This window comes from Vitis vinifera, chromosome 16, assembly GCF_030704535.1.
Source record: "Vitis vinifera cultivar Pinot Noir 40024 chromosome 16, ASM3070453v1".
NCBI classification, from domain to species: Eukaryota; Viridiplantae; Streptophyta; class Magnoliopsida; order Vitales; family Vitaceae; genus Vitis; species Vitis vinifera.
This window is the reverse complement of record NC_081820.1, coordinates 18877667-18893162: the sequence shown is the minus strand read 5'-3', so window position 1 is coordinate 18893162 and position 15496 is coordinate 18877667. Positions and strand designations below refer to the sequence as shown.

Sequence of the window (15496 nt, the reverse complement as noted above, 5' to 3'; positions counted from 1 at the left end):
TTTCTGTTCTTATAAATGGCTCTTCCTCCGAGTTTTTCCAAAGTTCGAGGGGTTTGAGACAAGGAGACCCTCTATTCCCTTATCTGTTTGTGATAGCCGTGGAGGTGTTTAGTTGCTTATTGAGAAGGGCCATTAGTGGGGGTTTTTTTATCAGGGTGGAGGATAAGAGGTCAGGGAGGTGAGGGGATACTGATCTCTCACTTGCTTTTTGCGGATGACACTTTGGTGTTTTGTGAGGTGTCTCATGATCAGTTGACGCATCTAAGCTGGCTTCTCATGTGGTTTGAGGCTTGCTCAAGGTTGAGAGTTAATTTGGAAAAGAGCGAGCTTATCCCGGTGGAGAGGGTGCATGATATAGAGGATTTGGCATTGGAGTTGGGTTGTAAAGTGGATGGTCTGCCTTCTTGTTATTTGGGTTTGCCTCTGAGGGCACCTTTCAAATTAGAGGTGGTTTAGGATGGAGTTGAAGAGAGGTTTCAAAAAATGCTTGTTATGTGGAAGAGACAGTATATATCAAAAGGAGGAATACTCACCCTAATCCAAAGCACTCTCTCAAGCATGCCTGTTTACTTCATGTCTCTCTTTTATTTGCCCAGAAAAGTAAGATTGAGGTTGGAGAAGATTCAAAGAGATTTTCTGTGGGGTGGAGGAGCTCTTGAGCAGAGGCCACATCTTGTTAGGTGGAACTTGGTTTGTTTAGAAAGAAAGAAATGTGGTTTGGGTGTGAGAAATTCAACCTTGATGAATAAAGCTCTCTTAAGTAAGTGGAATTGGTGTTTTGCCATTGAAAGTGAGGCTTTGTGGAAGCAAGTTATCAGTCACAAATATGGTGTAGAGGAAGGGAGATGGTGTACTCGGGTTGTAAGCGGGAGGCATGGTGTCAGGCTTTGGAAAGCAATTAGAATGAAATGGTTAGGTATGAATAGCAATTTAGCCTACCACGTGGGTTGTGGTAGAAAAATGAGATTCTGGAAAGACAAGTGGTGTGGAGATGAGTCTCTTTGTGAGTCTTTCCCTTCTTTATTTGCCATCTCCTTGGCTAAAGACGCATAGGTATCAAATGTTTGGAACCCAGATGGTGTAGGGGATGGTTGGACCCCTTTTTTCTCAAGGGTGTTTAATGATTGGGAGATTGAAATGGTGGAGTGTTTTATGCTTAAAATCCAAGCCTTTAGGGTGCAAAGGGAGGACGAGGATAAAGTGGTGTGGACAACATCTAAGAATGGAGCTTTCTCAGTCAAGTTGCTTTATTCTATTCTAGAACCCGGAGGTTTTTCTTTGTTCCCTTGTGGTAATATTTGGAAGGTGAATGTGCTTCCTAAGGTAGCATTCTTTGCTCAGGAGGCTTCCTAGGGCAAAATCTTAAATTTGGAGCAACTCCAAAGGAGGGGGGGTACTCTTTGGAAAATAGGTGTTTTCTATGCCATTATGAAGTAGAAACTGTGGATTACCTTTTACTTCATTGTGTAAAGACGTGGGCATTGTGGAATCTTTTTTTCTTCCTTTTTGGTGTGGCTTGGGTTCTCTCTGGTTCAATTAAGGAAACTTTCCTCGGGTGGCATGGAGCGTTTGTGGGGAAAACCCGTAAAAAGGCTTGGCAAATGACCCCCTTATGTATATTTTGGTCAGTTTGGAAGGAAAGAAATTTGTTAACTTTTGGGAATGAGGAACTTTCACTTCAAAGGTTGAAATATTCTTTTGTATGTAATATTTGGTCTTGGGTTAGGGTGCTTATAGTTTTGAGTCCTTCTTCTCTTGGTAGCTTTTTTGAGTGGCTAGGCTCTAAGTAAGGGTAGGAGTTGTTTATTTTCTCCTCCCCTGGTTTCAAGCCTTTGGGCTACTTTTGTATACTCCCTGTATACCTAAAGGGTACTAGTTTGGTGTTTCCTCTTCCCGTTTAATATTATTCTCTTTATCTATCAAAAAAAATAAAAATTTAATGATTTAAATTAAAGTTAATTATTTTTAAGCTATTGATTTGAAATGGTTTACTTAATTTTTATTTTAAGTGCTAATGTTATTTGATAAAATTAGTTCAAAATTTATTATAAATCATTAAGTTGACATATTTATTGTCATTAAGTTATTAATATCGTTATAAAAGATGAGTTGTGAATGTGGAATATACTTTCATTAAACATGGGTAAATGAAGGACAAAATATTTGAAATTAAAAATAAATTAAAATTATAACTTAATATTTAAAATTAATTTTAACCTTATGTTATAATATTCAATTATTTTACCAAACATACTTAATATACTTGATTACTTAAATAAAGTTATTATGTTATATTAAGTAATTAAGTTGATTGACCAAACATCTCAAAGTTATTTGAATTTCATTTTTAAGATGATGTATTTTTCAAATTTATTTATTTATTTTTTCTAAAACAATACTAAAAAATATATGGAAATAATTAAAAATAACTAGAAAAATGTTATTTGAATAGATCATATTTTTTGTTATTAAGAGCAAAAAATTGTTTTTTGTTATTTAATTGTTAAACGTGTTTTTTTTTTTTTTGGTTCTAAAGAATGTAAGACTATTATAAAAAAAATTACCAAACAATATACTATTCAATGCCATTAAGACTTAAGTTAAATTAAGACCTATTTAGTTTTAAGATTAAAAAAAATTATAACACTTTTGAAAAAAATCGATCATTATTTGATATTTATTGAAGTTTGTATCTTTGAGTATATAAGCTTTCTTGTATTACAAAAAAAAATAAAAAATACATAACCATATTCAAGCCTCATTCAATAAGAAATGAACTTATAATCTTGAAAAATAAATTAAATATAAAATAAAATTTGAGTATTTTAACATTATTTCTTTTCAAAGTGTTTTTAGTATAAATATTTTTGAAAGAATCATTTATCATAAAGTATTATAAACGATTTTTCACTTTAGTTAAATTAAGACTTATTTAGTTTTAAGATTAAAAAAAAATTATAAAACTTTTGAAAAAAATCAATCATTATTTGATATTTAATGAAGTTATCGTATCTTTGAGGATATAAGCTCTCTTGTATCACAATTAAAAAATACATAACCATATTCAAGCCTCATTTAATAAGAAATGAGCTTATAATCATGAAAAATAAATTAAATATAAAATAAATTTTGAGTATTTTAACATTGTTTCTTTTCAAACTGCTTTTAGTATAAATATTTTTGGAAGAATCATTTATCATAAAGTATTATAACCAATTTTTCAACTTTTTAAATGTACTTCTATATTTTATCAAACAAGACTCTTATAATCATGGAATGAAGTTGATTATCAAAATCATCGATTATTTTATCAACAATATCTTATGTTTCATCTAAGTAGGATTCAAAGTATTTGTGTTATTGGGTAGAATGCCTTCGACTTAATGTTATCAACCTACCCTTAGTATCGAAATGTTCTTTACAAAAAAAAAAAAAATTACTTCTAAAAAGGAAGGGTCCATAACTTCTATTGAAGCAGTTTATATGACTGACCCTTCCCAGCCACAACATAGGTTCATAACCAGGTCCTTTTCCCATTTTAAGTCCCTTTCCAAGCCCAATGATTGAGAGGCTTAAAGATGATAAATGAGTTATTTTTACTTAATATTCTTCTTATCATTCTTGCCCGATAGAGAGGATTAGGGATATCTAAAGCCCTGTCCAACAACCGTTTTTTGGAGCAATTTTTATTTTTTATTTTTGTTTTAAAAAACAAACACACATTGATAATAAATAAATCAAAAACAGTTTTATATTTTTTAAAAAGGGAATTTATGTAACCATACACCAAGGGGCAAAATTTTGCCTTTTGGAAACTTTACTTTTTACTTTTCAAATTCAATGGATTTTGTGGAAAATAAACCACCTTTCATACACTGTAATAGTGATATTGAGGGCCCTTCCAAAAATACCCTCATGCACTTTGACATAATCAATTGCTCATAAAAGCCATGTTCCACTTAAGCCAATGACATGGCTCATATGACATGTAGACACTCCACGTGGCAATATTTTTTTAAAAATATTTACTAAAATATAATAGTGATATTTACCCGAAATCTTTTCTTCTGTGTTGAATCAAAACCCTAAATCCCTTCTTCTCTCTTCGAACCAAACCCCCCAAATCTTTTCTTCTCTCTTGAACCGAACCAAATCCCCAAATCCCTTTTTCTCTCTTTGAACCAAACCCCCCAAATCCCTTTTTCTCTCTTGAACCAAACCCTGACTCCAAAAACCCATATTTTTTCACCTTATTTCATAGCCACAATTCGCGAGGGGAGCTTGCAATGAAAACAGAGAGAGGTGGTCCGAGTTGAGAGGAACTTTCCTAGGTATGAATGTAATGGATTTATGAGTTAATTTGGGTTATTATCGTTGCTTGTTGAGATCTTTGATAGAAAATTGGGTAATTTTTTTAAAATATCGTCGAGATTTTGGTATTAATGGGTATTTTTACCTATTTTTTAGAAAAAAAAAGAAAAGGAAATGTCACTGAAGTTAGTGAGGCTGTAAGTTTGTAACTGTAAAAAAAATAAAAATAAAATTCTAGGCTTTAAACTATAGGTCTTAAAAAGAGGCTTTGATGGAAATAAAAGGAAAAGTTGATTAATTAAAGAAAGAGTGTATTTGAAGTTTAAGTGTGGTTCAGTGGTTGGCAAATGTATCCTCATTACCTGCACTCCACTTACTAGTCCAGCCCGCACACAGATCTAGAATTTGCGGGCAAAGGTTGTGTTTTTTAGCCTGGCTAAAAAATCGTGGATTTAGGGTTTGTAAAATTTAAATCCAATGGCACAAAAGCAAATAGAACCCTAGAATATATCCAGAAAACACAGGGAACAACAAAAATAAAAACATTTTTTTTTTTGTTTTCCTTGGGAGTTTTGCATGGATTTCTCTCGGAAATCAAACGAGGATGAATTTTCCTGGAAATTGAATGGGGGATGGATTTTCTTGGGAAGCAAACGGGGGTTGAAAAGAAATAATAATAACATGATTAGATTAGTACCTGCGAGGAGTGGCAGAGGAAAATAGGGCATGATGCTCGCCTGAAGAGGAAATTCAGTAAAAGGGCTTCTTGATGCCTCACTCGGGTGGCCGTTTTGTTTTTTAGCTCTAGTAGAGAAATAAAAAGGAAACAAATCATAAGAACAATATTATAAATCAAAATTATTAATATTAATTATAAATAATTATTAATTATCCATCTTTATTTTGGTTAAATCAAAATTTCAGTTTTTATCAGTAATATTTTATAAATTAAAATTAATTTGATAAGATAAATTATTAATAATATTAATTATTTAAATAAATTAATGTTAATAGAAAATTTTGTTACCACATATTTTTAATACAAATGTAGAAATTTTTTAAACATTTAAAACAATATGGCTTTTATTTATCAATATAAAAAAACATTATATTTTAATTTACAAAAAAATCAAAATTTACATGAAATGTTATATACATACATTATATATATATACAAAAACTAACCTCCTCAATTCTAGAGCTTATTCGTTACAATAACTTTTTTTCTCAAAACTGATTGGTTAACAAAGAAAATTCCAATATTATCTTCATTTATTTAAAAATAATTTAAAATGCATGCACTTTTTTATTTATGATTTAATTATTCCCAAAAATAGCCCTTTACTTGTCATGTCGTCCTAATCCATTGACAATTAGAATCATTCGTATAAATATTTCCATTCTTTTTAGATATTTTATTATTATTATTATTATTATTACTTTATTATTTTATTATTTTATTATTTGGGAATTTTTTTCTAGAAACATTATAAAGTAAGAATTTGAAAAAAAAAATAGAATTTATTATAGTATTAATAAGTTAAAAATAGATTCATATTCTTGATAATAAATAAACCAATAATAAATTTCTATTTATTATATAATATTAATAATTGTTTAATATAATAATGAATAAAATTTGTTATTAGAGTTTTTCAATAATAAATTTGTTATAATATTAAAAGAATTATATATTACGAAGTTTATTATTTATTATTTAATAAACAATCTTATTACTTTTTGAATTGGTAATTATGATTAAATATGATTTGTTTGACAATATTTCCTAAAATTTTAGAAAACTAAAATAAGAATCCTATAAGGTGTTTGTTTCTAGAGGGAAAAAAATCTTAAATAATAAAATAATAAAATAACAAAAAAAAAATCTAATATAATAAGGAAACATTTATATGGAGGAGTGTAATTGTCAATTGATTTGAATAACATGACAAATAAAATGACATTTTTTAGAATAATTGGATAACTTAGTGCATGTATTTCAAATTATTTTTAAATAGATGAAGATAATACTAATTTAAAATATTTGGGATTCTTTTTACCATATATTTTCTTATTAGTGAATCAAACCTCACTTCTCCCTAAACTATATTGATTTGGTTAGATGAGTATCTAAATTTGAGGCATACCATTTGTTTAATTGGCTGACCCACTGAAATGCACATTGTCTGTTTTTTTTGGGCAGTCGGTATCGTAGTGGGTGACCCTATATATAACAATTTCACCCTTATTGATAACCATATTATTGAAAGGCTAGGGGAAACCGATCTCAATGATTTTCATTTACATGATGTAACAAAATGTTTCCTATTTCTTTGTTAATATATGTTGTATTTGTGTAATAATTATGATGAATGTATATAGGAACACTATATTCACGTTCACATGTCTTTAACATTTGATTAATTTATTAATGAATTATGGTTGTTTAATGCAGTGATAATATGAACATACGGTGTCGTTGTTCTGGCCATAGATTCCTTTCTGGAATCCATATGCTTTTAGAAGTGAAGAAGGATGTAATAAGAGAACTTGGTTTTGGTGGGCTATTGCAATTAGGTTGTAAGGAGGTTAATTTAGATTTATGTTTTTGGTTGATAAAAAACACAAACATTGCTTATTCCCAACTCGAGTTATTTGGGGGTAAGAAGGTCTCTTTGACATGTCATGATGTTGGGATGACAATGGGCATTCCACATAGTGGAAGAAAGTTAATTGTTGAGAAGAGAAGTGTTAAAGCTAGTCAAATGCTGAGTTTGCAAGATATAGAGTCAATGATGGTTGGCATCGATGATATGGAGGAATTTAAGCGGGTCTTCTTGATTTTCGCTTGTGCAACCTTATTGGCACCCACATCTCATTTGGAAGGTAGTCACTCATTATGGTATACACCCCGAGAGCAGTTACTTGGGAACATAAATTGGGGAGAATATGTCTTAGAATTTTTTATTCAAGCTATACATGAACATAGGAGGAAGGTAAGTGTTTGGATTAAAGGGTGTTTGATGTTTCTACAGGTAACTTTTTGTCTTATTTAGAAGTATATGTTCATGTATTAGATATTTAATAATGGTTATACACTATGTTGGCCATGATGTTACCACTAATTATGTCTTATATAATGCAATAGATATTCTACTTTTCAATATCTAATTTTCCAGCCATGTATGTGGAACTTACCACTCCTCGCATTGCTGCATGGAACGATTTTTTGGTCAAGTAACGCATCAAGTTGGAGTTGGAAATGCTTGGAGGATTTGGCAAATTTGAGGTATAATTAGATTTTAGTTATATTAAGATAGTCAATTACCATTGTAATTAGATTATTGGGATGACAATTTACATATTTTGCAATTATAGTTGGTTAGCACATCGGCGGAGCAAGATGAAACAGAAAAAAATAAGGCTCCTGCAGTTGATGACCCAGTTGACCCAGATGAGAATGAAGACTTTGATGTAATCCTTCATACCTAATGACTATGAATTGTAACTTATATTAAGGCTTAGTTTAAATATATGTCATTTAATGTTCCTTCATTATGTTTGACTTAGGTTATTTGTGCTCGCATGGAAGCAACACAACGTCAAATCACCGATGCACAAAGTCATCTTAATAGTCTTATTGCATCATACAACCGTGACGTGAAAGTGTTGAGGACTCGTTTCACCTCTTCACACTATCGCATAGATGAAGGCCAACCGTCAAATTGTCATGAACATATTAATGAAAGTGGTGCACCATTTTATACAAATAATCCACAACATTCACCTGTTCATTCTGGTGGTCAAAGAAGATCTTCTGAAGATGACCTTGGCTGTACAAATGAAGGGGTGTTAGAAAGACCCAACGTAGAAGATGGTGTGTTCTTTGCAAACGAGGATCCCCTTCAACCTGGGCCACACAATATGTTAGTGTTAGTGCAATCGTGCATGGACAACAATGCGGATGTAGCACAAAGAGCCTCAGAAGAAATACGACCACGAAGAGTAAAAATTAAAGTACGTCGTCATAAGCAACGAGCAGCTGCATGCAAGTCACCTTTTGTACAATTATGTGTATCAAAATACAAAAGGTTGACGGTGGAAGAGACACATGTTGCTGACTATGTGTTTGACGAGTCAAAAGATCCTAGGTTAGTCCAAATCACACATTTAGCAAGTGTTGTTCTTAAAAGACTATGATTATGGATTTGTCTAGAAAAACAAAAAAAATTACTCACGTCTTGTGTTTCATGTGATTAATAGTGAGATGCTTTGTGCATATGGTGGCTATGGCGTGACACGGGAACAACTTCAATGCTTAGTAGGGGAGAGCTTCATTGATATTCCGGTAAGGTTTATGATAAATAAGAAAAAATAACTTCATCTTTCCATTGATCATTTTAACTAATGAAGAGGCATTATGTAGGTGATTTCCATGTTCTGCCAATACATGAATGCAAAAGAAAAGAATCCTTCTCGCAGACACTTTTTTAATCCATACTTTGGGGTGAGGTTTTTTCCTCGAGTACACCAAATCTTGTCCCTAATATAAGATGCATGGATAGTTTTAGTCATACATTGTTACTATGATCTTAACAACTTTTTACACGGAATATGTGGTTCAATGAGCTAGTCTACCTCAAAATCAACACTCAAGAAAAGATTAGGTAGCTATTGTGTTAATCTTGAATGTTGCAACCAGGTAATGCTTGACTATTGTATTGATTACATAGATTGATGACAATTTTTTAGTAATTTCGAATTTATATTTCAAATATTTAAGCCTTCATTGTTGTTATGATGATTGTCTATTTTGTAGTTTTATATCCCCTTATTCCAATTTAATGAATGGGTCATCATGGTAATCAATTTGGAGGCTAAAAGGGTTGATCTACTTTCATCATATCATAGCATTCAATGGATTCACTTTGTTAATGAAGCTTCCAAAGTAGTTGGATTTATGTCGCAGTTATTAAAAAATTGCTTCAAACGGAATGATGTGAATATAAATAATTTACATCCACAGTATGCAGATATCGTTGGCGATCCAAAATTGTTAGTTACATTTTTTTTTTCATGTATTCATTTTCAATCCTAATTGGGTCTTATGTTAATAACATGTCACAAATCATACTTGTTATTGCAGATGTCATACTGGGATGTATGCTATTCTCTATATGCAACATTGGGATGGAAGTGATCTTAATAGAACCATTAATTCTGTAAGTTGTTATATATGATGTTATGTTTTTATTTTCAAATGTACATGTTAAATGTTACCGGGATATAGGGTCTAATATAAGTTTAATGTGTAGGAACGCATGAGCCTTGAAAGATTGAAATTTGCAACTCATATGGTTCTTGATAGCGAAAATGAAATTGGTGAAATGGTTACAGCTAATATTTGGTCAACCAACGATGCAGAATAGTATTGGGTAACCTTCACAATTAATTTCTTTTGTTTTATTTCATTCAATTTTTTAACTATACATTCTAATTTAAACTCTAACTTGGTCATCGATAGTGAATAATAGATTTTGAGGCTATGTCATGTCTTCTTTTTGGTACAATAGAAGGGATACGTTATCAATACTGCTTCCAATGCATGCATGGTTCATTTGACTACCAGGTTAGGTGCTATCTCCTCCCTATATATATAAAACTATAGTAAATGACATTTTTATTTTTCAAGGTTATATTATTGACAATTTCTTTATGCTTCCATAAATTGTTTGTGGTCTTCCATATAACCTGTTTAAATCAGTTGATAGTATTGTAATGACATGGTCTGGTTGCTTAAACTTATCCCCAATTTTCTATGTTTATGTATAATCATGAGCCAATTATTAGATAATTCAACAACCCTATAAACCAATTTGGTCAAATGGCTGTATTTTCTGTTTAGCTGAAAGAATCCTTGTTACCATCTGATTGTGGGTTTGGCTGTCTCGCATCTATAAAGCAATTGATACTAAACTTAGTTTAGAGTGATTTTTGATGGTTAGACATTTAATAAGACAAAAGATGACTTGTTCCTGCATTAATATTTCCTAGGGGAGTGTTGTGGAAGGAACCCTTTAAAGGAATAAGTTCCTTCATTACTCATAAGCTTTATAGGTTTTTATTATGTTTTATTTACATCTTGTGGTTAACTGTACTTCTCTTATCTTTAGGAGTTCACTGATAAGCTAATTGAGGAGGATGAATTTGATGTAGATCAAAAGGATGCATTTAAGGTGATCTGTAATTGATGATATGCATGTAACTGATTGCTCTTTCATGTAATTAACCATACCATGAACTTAAATTGTTTTGGTTGCTTAGAATTTTGTCAAAGACAAATGTCCGAGAGGCAAAAAAAGCCAATAGACAGGTATTTTATAGCAGATACCAATCGTTGCAATAGTTTTGGTCTTACACATAAATTTCAAATATGTTGAGTACTTGTCAATTCCTTTTCTTGTAGGCTAGAGAAGCCCGAAAAAAGGCCTTGCAGAAATGAGTTAGTAGACTAAAGCAACATTTGAAAACATGAAGTTTAACAAGTTCTACTCAGTCCAGACCGATGATACTCCTGACACATCAAATGTTAAGGTACAATTTTTATTTTTTTTGCAAAAGCTAATATTATTAACATCGCCTAATTAAAAGAAGGTGCACAAATGTACACAAGAAGTTTAGAAATGAGACATAAAGGCAATTAGATTGAGAGATTAACAAAAGCACCTCTCTATAATCATCAAGAACCCAACCAATCAACACAATCTAATATGGACAGTCATGTTAAAAGCTAGAGAGAGCATAAGAAAGAATTTGTTAGAGTTTGTTCCAATTATTCTTCATTGACAAAAACTCTAAAATGTTAAGGTACAATTTTGAACATCCCTTACATTGAAAGAACAGAATATCTTTGACACCACTATTTTTGTTTCTCCATATGAGACTATTGATAGCCTATGAATCTTGTGCATTTTGAAGCTGGCCTTGATGCGATATTCAAGATCATGGTGTATTGCTATAAGTCGTTCCCTACATAAATAGTAAAAAATTAATCTCTTGATGGAATATATGTTTAATTTATTTATCTATTCCATGCTAACATAACTTGACTGCTATTTTGAATATCAACTAACTGATCACCCAAAAGCTTTGTCATTATGTGGCCATTTTTTTTTCTTGGTATCCAAATGGATCAATATGACACTATTTCTAAATGGTTTGACTTTTACTTAGCTAATTAAGTTGAGTTTTTTTTGTTGAGTCACCTTGTTTTCACTTGGCCATGGTTTATTGAGGGTATGTTTTGCCATCCATTTTGTGAATAAGTACAAAAAATAGTTGATTGGTTATAGCATATCAATGAATTTGGCCTCTTCTGTTAGAGCAGACACTTGCTAATGAATGCTAATTGCATTATCTTATTTGTGCCTTCTCTACATATTTTTCAGGAAATAACTATGACTCATTAATCTTTAAATAGTAATTATTGTTGTTTGGAATGCCTTTCAGACACCGTTTATAAACAGGTATTATGGGAAAGCTCATGAAGTTCTGTGATTGGGCTCATCAACCACCAGTATTTCTACTGCAAAAGATGCCAATTGGTTTGCATTGGGGACTATAGCTAGCTATTGATTCTAGGATATGTTTCATGATGAAAGTTCATAATGGAACCCTAAATGTGTGCTAAATCTGGTAGTTCTTTCTCGGTTTCTCAAGTTTGTCTTAGCATTCCAATTTATGTACTTTGTTAGAAGTTCTAATTTTGTCCCATCAACATTATTTCCTGTATTCCCAAAAGGTTCAATTCTGCCAATGCCATGAAATACAAATAGTTATTGATCATTTATGGAGGTTTAAATGACTATGGATGATATAAGCATTTACAAAACGAAATTGCATATTTGTGCAGCGTTTGGCATGATGGAAAATATCATAGTGGTAATAAATCTTTGTTTAATAAGGTGATTAGCTTCTATGTGTAGCTATCAGAGTAATAAAGCCATAGAATTTTATATTTACGAATGATTTTTAAAAATAATTATTTTTAATGATATGGGTCATTTTTTTTCCAAATTGAATTAAGTAAACTTCTACTACTGTTTTTGTGGAAAAAAAATTGGAGTCTATGAGCATTTTTTGTCAATTGTGAAAGTTTTTTTTAGCATTTTTAATAATTTAATGATACATTTTTTAAAGTATTTAAAATGTTATAAAATATGTTTTAATATACATATTTTTTAATTTTAAAATAAATCTCTTAAATATATTAAATCAATTAATGCTACTTTTCTTATAAAAATTTAATAAATATTATATTTATTCATACTTATATCAACTACATTACACTTATGTGATAAATATTTGGCCATTTTATGTCGAAGAGAACAAAAACTTGGAAAACTTTTGTTGCATTTGATTTGATTGTACCACAGTGGACAATTAATAACTAAAGGTCAACATATTACCAATATTTATGATGCACCTACCACATAATAACTTCACATTCACTCCACATAATGATAGTCTCCAATTGTAGGCTTGTAGAAGACTTCATTCACGTTGTTTCATACCATCCAACTTTAGTGACTTGTAACTATGCACTCGTTATGGAACATTAAATGCATGTATGTACTAGCTACATCTCTTGCACAGGCAGACCTCCATTCCAACTTCAACCATTTACTCAGTTTGGTTGACATCACATCCTCAACAACTCATATTCATTCCCATTTACATCTCATATTCTACCACCTATACTCGTTGCACATCACAACCTCCCTCTTCCACCCACCCATTCCTCCATTGTAGTTAACCTACCCTTTCACTCTAAAATTTTCACCGGCATAATCGTCAACAATTACTATAGCTACAACACTAATAAGGTTTGTTTTTCATTGTTTTCTACACATATTTTCTCTTGGTTGTGGCAACCACTCTTTTGGGAGTTGCTTAAATTCCTTTTTAAGCTATTTGTGGTTGGCTTGGATGTAATGAATTGAAACTTTTCATCTCTAACTTCCATCACTGAATTTTTAACGATATGTAGTGCCATTACAAGGACTAAACATCATGTCGCCTAAAAAGAAGGTTAAACATGGCTTAACGTCAACTGTATCTGAGGAAGTCCAACATGACCCTTTCATGTCTTGCTACCCACCTGATGAGCACGAATGTGATAAGCTCATAACAAAACAACCAATTGCAGTTGAGCGTGTCATACTAATTGTTGGGTTTGAAGAACATGGTGTTGCTGAGTTACTAGATTTTTACAAATTGAGGCCATTTATACAGCTAAAGCAAGAATGTTATCCAACTCTTGTGCTAGCATTCTACAGCAATATCAGAAATGTTGAGGAGGAGAAATATTCATTTCACACTTCATTCAAGGGAGTTGTTGGGCTAGTTTCCCCATCCCTTATTGGACGCACCTTCTCTCTGGAAACACCCAAGAAAGCTATTAACTTTTGTATTCCAAAGATTGATATAAAGGCAATGTCAGACACAATAACAAATGAATTATGCGACCATTCTTTTTAGTTGGGTACAAGCGTTGAACGTAGATCTCTTCTTCCAAAATATAGGATTCTAAGTCTGATATTGTTTCATACCATCTTGAATAAGAAGGGTCATCTTAATGAGCTTACACTATATGTTCTGCATATTCTGTTCCACATGGCACGTCGTCGTAAAATTAATTTGCCCCCACTTATTTGCCATAACATGATAGAGGCACGACGTAGTAATGTGAGCACACATGCATTACCATATGGTTCAACTATTTGCTTGCTTTTACAAAATGCAGGGTTGGATTTCAAGACACTGCCTTATGAGTCAATCCTGCGCATGCAACCTATGCGCATGAAAATGTCGATAGACAAACAAACAACATCATTTTCTTCACGTAAGTCAACTAAAAGTTCTTAGCTTGGGGATATTTACGCAATGTGCAAATCAATGAACAATCAATTGAAAATTGTGCCTCAACAATGCGATCGTTCCATTATAGCATGGAAAGCATTGCACCCTGATGCTCTACCTCCTATGCCATCACAGACAGATGACTAGGAAGATGGTGATGATGATGGTGGAGATGAAGAAGACGAAGATGCACCGACTGATGGAGAGGAGTAACCTTAGTTTCTAGCTGTCTTACAATCGAATGCGCATGTGTGCGCACAAGATTTTGATGGATTCTGCAATAAGTTTATAAATTCTCGTTCTCAAACAACTTCTTAACTCCTTTTACTTTAACGTTTTCCAATGCTTATCGATATGCATGCTTTCATTAATCATCAGTAAACTTTATACTCTCTTGCACCAATTGTCAACACTCTATGCAATATTTATTTGTAAATGTGATGCTAGTTATGAGGTTGGTTTAAGTTATTTTGAATGTCTGAATGACATTTTGCCCATTTTCCAATCTTAGTATGTATTGACTTTATATTTTAAGCTTCAACACATATGAAGCAATTGTCCATACATTTTATTTCAATGTGAACGTGTAGGGCCAGCCCTTCATGCATTGGGTCTGTCTCCCATGACCATACTGTCCAATCAACAAGTAAGATAAAGTCACTATGAAGGCATGCCGCCTGCACAAGGGGCATGCCTATCTTTTTGATACTGCACAAATAATAACTCTGATTAGGTTTTCACCCACTTGCATGCATGTCATATGAAAGGTGTGCCCCTAATTTGGCTACTGCACATGGCATCTTTGACACATAGGCATGCCTGTGAAATAAAGGGCGGGCCCTTATTTTGTGTATTGCATATAACATAAGATTTCAAAGTTTATCATACCATTGAGGATGTGTATGACATGAAGGTGATGGCCGTAGTTTTCCTTCATGCTGATTCCTACAAAAAAAAACGTTGTCATTACCTAATACTTTATTTCAAATTTATATTATCATTTTATTTTATATTATCTTTATTTTTTTAACTACTTTTTTTATATAGCTCATTATTAATTTTTTTTATTTACCCGTTTACTTTTATTTAATTTCAAAATTTTGTATTTTTAAATATTACAAAAATAGTTGTACTCAGAATTTGCTACAATAAAAAAAATGATGAAGTCTTAATATTTTATAACTTAAAATTAATTTGATTAGATAAATGATTAATAATTTTAATTATTTAAATAAATTAATGTTAATAGAAAAATTGTCACCAC

At 31.8% G+C, this 15496-nt stretch overlaps 2 long non-coding RNA genes across 2 annotated transcripts; both read left to right on the top strand.

Moving 5' to 3' along the window:
* Nucleotides 1–9294: 9294 nt before the first annotated feature.
* On the top strand, nucleotides 9295–9795 carry LOC109124201 (uncharacterized). Its single transcript, XR_002032115.2, has 3 exons — nucleotides 9295–9366; nucleotides 9458–9533; nucleotides 9627–9795. It is a non-coding gene; the product is annotated as an uncharacterized LOC109124201 (long non-coding RNA).
* A 733-nt stretch (nucleotides 9796–10528) lies between these two features.
* On the top strand, nucleotides 10529–12002 carry LOC109124200 (uncharacterized). Its single transcript, XR_009464458.1, has 3 exons — nucleotides 10529–10684; nucleotides 10778–10905; nucleotides 11838–12002. It is a non-coding gene; the product is annotated as an uncharacterized LOC109124200 (long non-coding RNA).
* The last annotated feature ends 3494 nt before the right edge of the window (nucleotides 12003–15496 follow it).